This window comes from Macrobrachium rosenbergii, chromosome 49 (assembly GCF_040412425.1).
Source record: "Macrobrachium rosenbergii isolate ZJJX-2024 chromosome 49, ASM4041242v1, whole genome shotgun sequence".
Classification (NCBI taxonomy): Eukaryota; Metazoa; Arthropoda; class Malacostraca; order Decapoda; family Palaemonidae; genus Macrobrachium; species Macrobrachium rosenbergii.
In genome coordinates, this window is record NC_089789.1 from 38606091 (window position 1) to 38616716 (window position 10626).

Here is a 10626-nt window from a genome sequence, read left to right on the forward strand (position 1 = left end):
GTCAACTACATCTTTGAGTACTTTTTGTTGTCTAACACAAAGTAGCATTTCCATATTCTGTGGGAGGGAAAGTGGGTAATAATCTGACTTAGCACTATATATATATATATGCAAGATACAAGATACAGTCGAGTTGGAAGATTTCCTTGAGTGACACAACCCATGGTGTTAAGAAATGGATCAGAAATTTACGATTAAGTTGCATTGTAGTAGATATTCCCCCTTTTCCCGGAGAGAATATGAAAGGTGACTGGATGCAGGGCAACTAAAAGTACCCAGATATGTAAGGCATTTCTGTATCTTGAATCTAGATACTAACTTGACAAGATACGAGAAAGCCCCCTACATCTCAGGGTACTTTTAGGGGTCCTGCATCCAGTTGCCTTTTCATATTCTCTCTGAGGAAAAGGGGGAAATATCTGATGACATTGCAACTTAATCTGTAAATTTCTGATCCATTCTCTTAACACAATGTGTCACTCAAGGCAATCTTCTTACTCATCTGTACCTAGCATACAGTATATAGTGCTAAGTCAGATTATTACCCACTTTCCCTCCCACAATATGGAAATGCGACTTTGTGTTTGAGAGCAAAAAGTACCCAAAGATGTAGGGGACTTGTTGGCGGCTTGCAAAAAGGCTACCCTTTATTTCATAATCTCTCTGAGAAAGAGGAGGAATGTATTGACACACAACTACAAGCTATAACAAAAGCAGATTTGTAAGATTAACAGTGTGACAAACTGTAATAAGAGCGAACTTCAGTTACCTGTAGAAACATTAGCTCTAATACATAGAAACAATTTTTATCTTCTAGCTAAAAACGAATTTTAGTTTAAAATTACTAATTTTAAACAGAAATTTATCATTTTCAATAAATATCTAAATTCCCCCTGAGTGGGATGTCATGTCTGATTGATAAATAGCTAAGGAGTAACAGAATTTTACAGAATAACTTGCCGACTTATCTGTCATGCAATACAAGTGAACTTTGAGTGAGATCGATTGAGATGAGAATTGTTATTAGTCTTAAAATAGATAATTTACTGTATTTCTATGTATTAAAAATAAAAAAAATTAGCGTGTGGATATTATTTTAATAATCACTTGAAAAGACGATTAGGTTTTTCCAACGATCTGTCATTCTGTGGAATTAAATCCCAAGGCACCTCAATCACGGAGTTTTCCAGCAAGTCCTGTGGTAATACGGCGATTTCTCATTTTCTGTTGTCATCACGTCCTAAAGAAGTTGAATTCCACACCTCCGCGTGGTTGGATCCACTGAATCATAAGACCCTCAGCCTTTCTTCCGAGGTGCGTATTCTTCTAACCTCTGTTGTTTGTCACAGACTGAAGAAAATTCACTCATTGTGTTGGGAAACTGAAATTAATAAGAACCACTATAATACTCAGTAACAGAGGCTTCACCAAGGTCATACGCAAAAGGAAAATACTGCAGTAAAACAAACTAGTTAACAGTAAATTGCCGGCTGTCGCCTGCAAACACCACTGTTCAACTACCTGCTGAAAAAACCATCGGTTGAAGATAATCGTGATGTATGCAGTCTGCAGACTTGTTTCTAAATACAATAACTGATCGTGTACATTACTGTACTGAATATGAATGAGTTACTGTTCCCTACGAAAGTCAATACTTTCCGTATTTACACAGCAGACATTATCACAAACAATGACTGGAACTTCTAGACACCTGCATTCAGGTCCGTAGACCAGAAAAATGTTACCTATTGTTTGAAATCAAAATATTACAGATTCATTTCTTAAGGACTCCCAAAGCATCTGTATACTGTACACTAAAGCCAAAAGCTCTAGTTACCAGCAATAGTCTTTTAAAAAATACAACCCATGGCCTTAAAATTCATTAACGACATAAGTTCCAGAGTTACCAATGCAGTCTAACAAATTCAAGAAGAATAAAAGCGAGTGTTTCGTGAAAAATCTATTACATCGCTGACAATAATCGTAAGTTATTCGATTTACAACAATGAAATTTAAATGATACTCCAGAATCAAACGAAATGCTTTTTGAAACGCTAAGTGATGGCAAGACGATGATAGTCCTCGGACCCTTCTATGTTTAAAACAGGGTAGGCTATTGGAAGGTTGTCTTTAAACCCGTAGTTTTTAGCTGTGCGAGTACCTAACCTGAAGTTATTTAACCTATGACAGGTTTTAAAACTTGTGACTGAGTGGTTTTAACATACACCTATAATTACGTGACACTAAATATTAAATCCATACTGTAATTTGTATCAACCACTCGGAAAACACGATACTGCTCTTTAAAATATCAAATTATGCAAATTTTACTCTTGCATAAACTTCCAGTACCTTCCTCTTTTCATTGCAACTCGGCTCATAATGTATGAGAATAAGTGTCTCATATCCTAATTCGTGGTTACTCCCAACAGCGACGCAAGTTGACTAAATAGCGTAGTTTACCCACCTATTTACAACAGAAAACAGGTATTTCTTTTTATCATAGAAAACTACTATTAGTGAGTATTAGTTTCCATGGTTTATCCAAAATGTCTAGTACGGACTTCTACTACCACAGCATTCTTGAATAGAGCTCCAAATACAGTACTCACTCAGTTTTGACCCTATTAGTAAGTTGAAGCTACAACGTACTTCACACTGAATAAAAACTCAAGATTAAATTTGTTTCAACTTCTGAAGCCTTCAACGCATATACGTTTAGCAAACGGACCATTTGACCTTAAAATTGACTATCAAACATTTTTATTATGACTGCCTGATCTTATATCTCAATTTCCTGTAATTTCGCACGAGTTTGATACTACGAAAGAATTTTTTTTTCAGTCACAGGGCTCACAGCACGATTTGAAGTATTAGTTTCTACTTGCTACTATACATTGCAGTGGGCTTCGTGCACTTTAACTCGTGGGTTTATGCAACAGCTAATTGGATTTGTTCAGTAGCAGTTTATACAAAGTTGTTACATAGGGGTACTTCACACAAGCTTGAAATTAATACAAAATATATTCTTATCAAATGTCTTATTAGATTTCAAATTACACAAGTTATCCGTTTGATCTACACAACTTCCACTACACTGAGTTAAGGAGCCACATCAAAAACAAGACATGAGCAATGCGTTAAGTAAACAGGGTGAGATGCATAGTATAAACTAGCTTCTTTATCATATGAAGATTCCACTCTCACCTCAACATTTCCTAACACAAATACACCCTCTCACTTTCACAGACAGCGATTAATTCACACCAAACTCTTGATGACCTGTCGATATGCAAACTTAGTTCCTCTCTAGTCTCCCTTCATAAAAATGTCTGGATACCCTGATACAAAAGGAAAGATCGAGCTGGAAGGTTTTCGTTGAAAATGCGACTATGAACAGCTGTTGTGAAAGATCACCTGGCCAAGTTGCTAATTCTAAATTTTTTACAACAGTGAGAATTGACAGCTTCATTTTCCGTTTATTCCTATTGAATTAGGTTCCCTCAAGATTTTCCATTTCTTTTTAGTGTTAAACTTTCGACTTAAAAACATTGGTCTATGGCTCCTGCTAAGCTATTACAGAGATTGTAAAAGAAAACTTTGCACCATCTAGGTCCTTATGAATATTTCCCTCGAATCAAAATACCAGACATAACTACAGTCTCAATCTCCAGAACTCGTAAAATTGTACGAAAACAGTAATTCCATTTTTTTTTTTTTTTTTAGCCCGAACTTGTTAATTTCGATAAATGTTCTAGTTACAGCAATATTTACGTTGTTTTACCAACCAACTGAACCAATCATTTGAGTTGTTTTACACAACCCGACTGGAATTAAACCGACAGATACTGCTTGTAAACTAAACCAAAATTGCTCGACTAACACAAACTACCAGTTGATTATAGAAATTCAGAATGGACAAAGTCAAAACTTTCCAAACGCTTTTATTCAAAAAACCAAGAAAACTTCAACTGAAAACCATAAAGAAGTCTGAAACAAAAAACAAATGAAAGCCAGAAGCGAGAAAAAAATAAGATAAAAAGGACACCGACAAAAGAATGTTATACACAACGATTACCGAGAAAAAAAATCCAAGATAAGTTGAACCACAAATTGCAAGGGTGCTAAGGCACCGAATGCGCACAACAATGGTTGGTCTATATAAACATCTCGCGTCTAGTGTGCTGTAAACTCCGGGATATTCAAGGAGGAAAATCCACTAAATTACATTGCAGCGGTCCTTAGCACAGGTAAATCACTCCAACGAATGGCCTTCATCTTAATACGCCTTAATTACCAGTGAATTAACCTTCTTGCGAGATATTAAGGGGAATCCTCTTAACAGATTTCCATCTGCTTTAAACCACAGAAGCTCAGAGGAGATAGATTGACCTTTTGGAATGGCTTCCCTAGCCTTAAATAGTACATCAGACTGCAAAAAAATCATCGGACGTTTGTGTAAAACTATATGATGGGGTTACATATCAAAGTGACACTTTTAGAAGTGATCCATCACGCAAAAAGCATGGAAACCACAGATCAAGCGAAAAAGCATGGAAAGCATAGATCAAGCGAAAAAGCACAGATCAAGCGAAAAAGCACGGAAAGCATAGATCAAGCGAAAAAGCACAGATCAAGTGAAAAAGCACAGATCAAGTGAAAAAGCATAGATCAAGCGAAAAAGCATGGAAAGCATACAAACGGGATTGAAGATAATCTGGCCAAAACAAGTCGCCTGAGAGGAAACTTCGATAAAGTGGAGAAAAAAATAAAGTGCTTTTACAGTACCATTTTGTTTCATAAATTCATCAAAGGAAAACCTGCAGCTGTAGAATTTCTTTGCAAAGCTCAGAGCGGTGAGCAACAACGTGTCTTCAACAAATCCTGTTCGAAAAGAGAGAGAGAGAGAGAGAGAGAGAGAGAGAGTTACCTAGCTGACGATACAGAGTTGTTTGTTTTCCGAACACTAGTATAAAGGTGGATACAACAGAATCAGGGAGACACATTTACAGCTCAGTGACGAAAGTTACGAAAAATAGGCAAGCAATCCGATAAGAAAAAATGAAAGTCAGAAGCAAAACTCATATTACAACACCAAATAATAGCGAGAAATCGAAGGCCAAGCAAAATCCCAAAACTCATGCCTCACTGATCAACATTCAGACCTTTTACATTGGCGAATAAAAAAAAAAAAAATAAAAAAAAAACTACTACTATTGGATAATAGTTCAAAAAGAGCAGGCCCTACTTGAGAATTTGCAGGGTTATGAAACTATGCATTTCAGTTTTACTTTCAAAACATAGGATTCATTCCGAATTACCTAAAATAAAACTGTTGAAAACTTTTTTGTTTACCTTGGAACATACCGTACTCAAACTGTTTAGGGACTTTCCATTAGCGATAGGGCTAAGCAAAAACTATAACAGTATGTCAACGCTAAGTCTTCCAAACACACTTAAAAATTCACCATATCCAGAAAAAAGTTACCGAGGCTCAGGTTTAAAGCAAATTAAGCAAATGAGAGCCGCTGTTGCAAGCAATCTCTCACGATCTTCAAATCCAAAACGAAACCCTTTCATTGCCCACTTATCTCTAAACGGGAACCTCTAGTTATGACTTAGATGATGTTCAGAAGGCACCTAAGCTTAACCCTCAAAGGTAACGTATGATCATGTAATATCAAAGGATAACTTTTCAATTATATATTTTCAATGATGTATGAACCATTTAAGACATTCTGGCAAGAATTATAATTTCAACCTTCATCGACCTTGCAAATGCTAACATCTGCTAACGCTTCACTGTTAAGAGATTATTCCTCTCATTTCCTCAATACAAACACCTGCTGTTCAATTTAATCATGACTGAAATCACTTACACACGTCGCAAACTTCAATCCAGGAAAGAAATCTATAAACTTGAAAAACATGTATCACCTCAAAATAATATTCGTTTCCTCATACATATGGAACGGAGTTCGGTGTGAGTCGCTAAGAAAAACCGATCGGTTAACAACAGGCACTTGGTGTGTCATTCAATTCGAAACACCTCTGTATGGTCTTTAGATTTACATTGCAGTAAAATATTTAAAATGTGAATGTCTACGTGAAACCCATACCGGATCAAAGTAATGTGTCATGAGGATATTTGCTGACATGTCAAGAGCTAGAGCTGCAACAAGCCGCCTAAACTGGCAGTGTATCGAAGTAACATGTCCACAATCACATCAGTTCCAACAGTTAAGAATGAATTTGTTCTTCAGCCATAGCAAACAGAAACGGTAGGCAGGAGGCTTCTCCCATTTGAGTAGTCATAAGATCCACTCGAACTATCCAATTCCAGCAATGCTCTGAGTACTCTGCACTTGTGACTGGCAGCATCCACTTCGCCTTCTGTCAAGCTGAGTGACGGCTACATCAACTTCCTTCACAGAAAAGTCACAAGTTCATCCACTTTGCCCACCGCTGAGTTTTTGATGGGGTGCAGTCACGTCGCCTTCAGCTAGGAACGCTCCCACTTCGGATCCCTGCTCTTAGCTCTTACGGATTTTCTTACTACCTGCAAAGAAATATTAGTGTGAATTTCTGTACAGTTAACGATTTCGAATCTTTATGCAGCATAATGTAAGATGGAATACTGAGCAGGCAAATGTTAACCAAAGATATTAACATTGTCCTCAATGTCCTCGAGTAATACAAGTCTAATTATAGGCTACACAATCATTCTTTGTAGTATACTGGTAAAATGCAAAACGTACATGTGCAGTAAAGAAAGCAGCTTCAAACGTAATGTGCAAAAATATAGCATAATGTGCAATTGATACAACAACGCCACGTACTGTTTTCTGTCAAGTGTAGGAAAATGATTACGGATTGAATAGGGAAAATAAGGGCTCAGTGAGAACTGCACAACACACGCACACACACAAATCCCAGTGCATAAATTAAAAATATTTTAGAAACTATAGTTGAATTATGAAAACTCAATTTTCAAATCAATACACAAAGTCCTAGAATATCAAATATCGGGAACAAATTTGAGAGTTTCTAACAGTGTTTTATACAATACAGATTCAGATATTTAACCATTTCATTCAATACTATAATTTCTACAACAAAACTGTCTTCTGCGTAATTTAAGACACTGATGATGTCAAACGTTACCATGGTTCAATTAATCAATAGGCCCAATGTTGGAAGGATTAAGGAATAATTTCTAGTCAGCTTTTGCCAACAAAAACTTCAAAAACCTCTAAGCTAAGAGAGCCTCTTGAAACAAAGATGAATGCTGACGAAAGAACTTTATTGAACAACAGTAAACTATCCACCCTTTCTAATTCACTTCGGTTAACTCTTATGATTTACATAAATTAATTCCCTTGACTATTTCAACTAATATTTCTATTTTCAAGAAAGTTTCAAACAATAACTGTCGGTTGGTATGAATGCCACGGGGAAAAGCTCTTTAACAGTGTCAAAGTTATTTAATATTTTTTTTTAAATTAAACTGTGAAATTAACTCATTGTTTGTCAACAGCTTTATGAAAAAATATAAGTATTTACTTTTAAATCTGTACAGGTAAGCATAACCCTACAAAAAACATTTAAACTTAACCTTTAAACAATGCATTATAAGAATAACCTCAAATAGAATAGCACATTTTAAATTACATGGTAGTGAGGCTTCAAGAACAATGAGTTTTATAATGAAATATCTAACGCTCAGAATCCACTTGGGAACACGATCTGCCCTTTCCTGGAAATCAACGAATTTAGTCAACAAATCAAGTACACAATGGGATAAGACTATAAACTCCCTGCTGTGTTCCGTAATCAGCGAGTGTAAACATTGTGTTCGAAGGCAATTTGCTTCGGATTACCATTACGATGGTTCAACAGCTCTTACAGCATTTCACATATTGATTCTATTGTAAGCTAAAATGGATTCGGTTTGAAGACCTCCATAAATATCAAGATGTTAAATATCCACTCCTCGTACCCAAGCGCTATCTTCCTACAATTACAGTTACCCGTTATGATTCCCTTGCTTTCAAAATTGTCCAAATTGGTAATCTACGACAAAATATGCAGGGCAAAAACTTGCAAATACAACCAATCCAATTGTACTTTCTCAGATACCACAATTTTAACCTAATGAGTGACAAAAAGTTCCTCTCAAGTCAAACTATATTGGCTTGTACAGCTGTGTATAGGCCTTCATAATTTGTCAATATACTGCTGGCAGTTCGTGACTGACATAAAAACGTCAGTCACGAACTGCCGGCAGTATATTGACAAATCCATTCATTTTCTCAATTCAAATATGTAAAGACAAAACAGAGCAAATATGTGAATAGGGGCATCAGCTTCCTTAAACATGAACTGCAAGTTGTACGGTTGTTAGCGGCACTTCGCCATGTAAATGGTCCAAGGTGCGCCACACCAAAATTTGTCGTTTATAACTGATGTCAAATCAATAAGCTAATAACGTGTTCACCAACGGAACATTACTCTTCTGTTTGTAATGTACCGCTAGATTTTATCGAAGCTACGAGTTAATGTAAGGACTAACGCAAGACACTAAATAAAACAGCATTTGTCAAGCATCAATAGCTTTAATAGTAGTAATGCTTTACCTTCAAACTCTATCGACTGCACCAGTTTGATGTTAAGTTGTAATAAAATCCTCAAGGCTCACCAACTGTCAACCTCCACATCCAATCCAGTCCACAAGGCTCCGGTCTGGAGAATCAAGAGTGCTTCATTTAAAGCACATTGGCAACCCTTTCCTCCAAGCTACCAAACAAAGATTGACTGGTTAAATATACAAACACTAATTTCCCTACAAAATGCCTATAAGCTAAAGTGGTCTTAATCACCTAAATGTTTAACACGTACACAGGTGGTACTGATATTATCATACCACTTTACGTTGATGACTTATTAAATAAAAGCTACTTAAAATAAGGCAACAAACTTATATTGCAAGGTATTTCATGACCTGACCATGTTCATTAACATATCCAACTTCAACTTACCTCGTTAGAGGGGACCAGTAAAATCCCACTATGTCCTTAAAAGTCATGTAAAGCTCATACTATTCTCCCAAAGGAAATTCGAATAGCACATTGTCTATGCCCTTTAATTAACAACTGCGGAATGTTGTCAGTGCCCCCCCAAAAAAAAAAAAACTTGTGGAAAGCAGCCAACGCCCACAAAACCTATAATGGTACTCATACCATCCATAAGATTTGCAGAGCCATCTCAGTCTACCCGACCACCCTCACTCCTTGCTGCACCTAGATTTAAGACATGAGGAGCACCGTCTATGAGCGGAAGAAAAATGACTGGTGTGGTGGCATGCTCACAACAAAGACTTAGGCTACAAAGCAACAACGTAAAATTCCAATAGCAAGCCTTCTTCCCATGCTTATAAGGAGACAGTCTTGACAAAATGCTGTCCACGCCTTCTTCCCATGCTTATAAGGAGACAGTCTTGACAAAATGCTGTCCACGCCTTTTTCCCATGCTTATAAGGAGACAGTCTTGACAAAATGCTGTCCACGCCATGATCAGGCAGAGAAATGTGAGAGAACACCCTCCTCAGCCTCAAGCCATTTCAATAAAACAAAAAAGCTCTTTCCTGCGTTCGCAACAAAGCCATGGTAGAATCCATTCACAAAGTAATATTGCGTATCGTAACCCATTAAGACAGTATAACAACTTTCGTCGGCGATAATAACCATAAGTTTGTGATAAATCACCATATTTAATCACTATAAACGCTCACTGATTTCGTATTTCAATCCCTTCCTTTTGATGTTGATGCTTAATTTAGTTGGTCTCCTTATACTAACTACCAAAGACTACAACTTACCTGAGCAGCCGGCTTCTGATACTGTACACCGACTTCGGCGCATCGAAGCAGTCGGCGAATAACCATACAAAAACATCAGTGGACTCGAAATCCTACACTTTATACACATTAACCCGCAAATTATTTATTGTACATCGTCTGGGATACTTGCTTACCTTAGAGTACAAACCCTCGTAAACCACGGCCTTTAATAAACACATTGTTCACCACAACTATTTGCATTATTCTAACAGAACACAAGTCTTTGGTCTTTCTAAATACAACAAAGGGTTTTCTTGGCCAATCAGAAGTCTCCACCATAGCAGGCGTAGGAAAATGTTAGCATGGGCGTCTGCTATTGGCTGATTTTGTAACAGTCTCCACTGACAAGTAGCGAAGCTAGAATTTTCACGCGGTAAAATTTAAATTTACTAAGGCATATTTCTGATTAGTTTCTTGTGGGTCATTGTCGCATCCGAAAAAGTTGATAAATAAGAATATTAAGAAGACATTGGTTACTCTGCCTATTAAAGAGGAAGGAAAGGCGGAAATTTGCTGCCAAGGTCTATAATTGTCTATGGCTCAAGTATCTGTTCGTTTGTACCTTGGGCTTAGGTTTAAATCGAGAGAAGAAATGTTGAATATATTGTTTAAACTTATGATCAGTAGCATAGATAACACAGTTTTAATACGTAATTTACTTACGATGAATACGTATAACGAGTTCCTATCAATATACTTGAGGTTTTTAAAGTTCTAAGGAAATGTGA

General features: G+C 36.8%; 1 long non-coding RNA gene across 1 annotated transcript; it reads right to left on the bottom strand.

The window, feature by feature from the left end:
* Nucleotides 1-292: 292 nt before the first annotated feature.
* Nucleotides 293-10203, bottom strand: LOC136832265 (uncharacterized). Its single transcript, XR_010851146.1, has 3 exons — nucleotides 10033-10203; nucleotides 4789-6559; nucleotides 293-1381 (listed from the first exon to the last, which is right to left on the bottom strand). It is a non-coding gene; the product is annotated as an uncharacterized lncRNA (long non-coding RNA).
* Nucleotides 10204-10626: the final 423 nt, after the last annotated feature.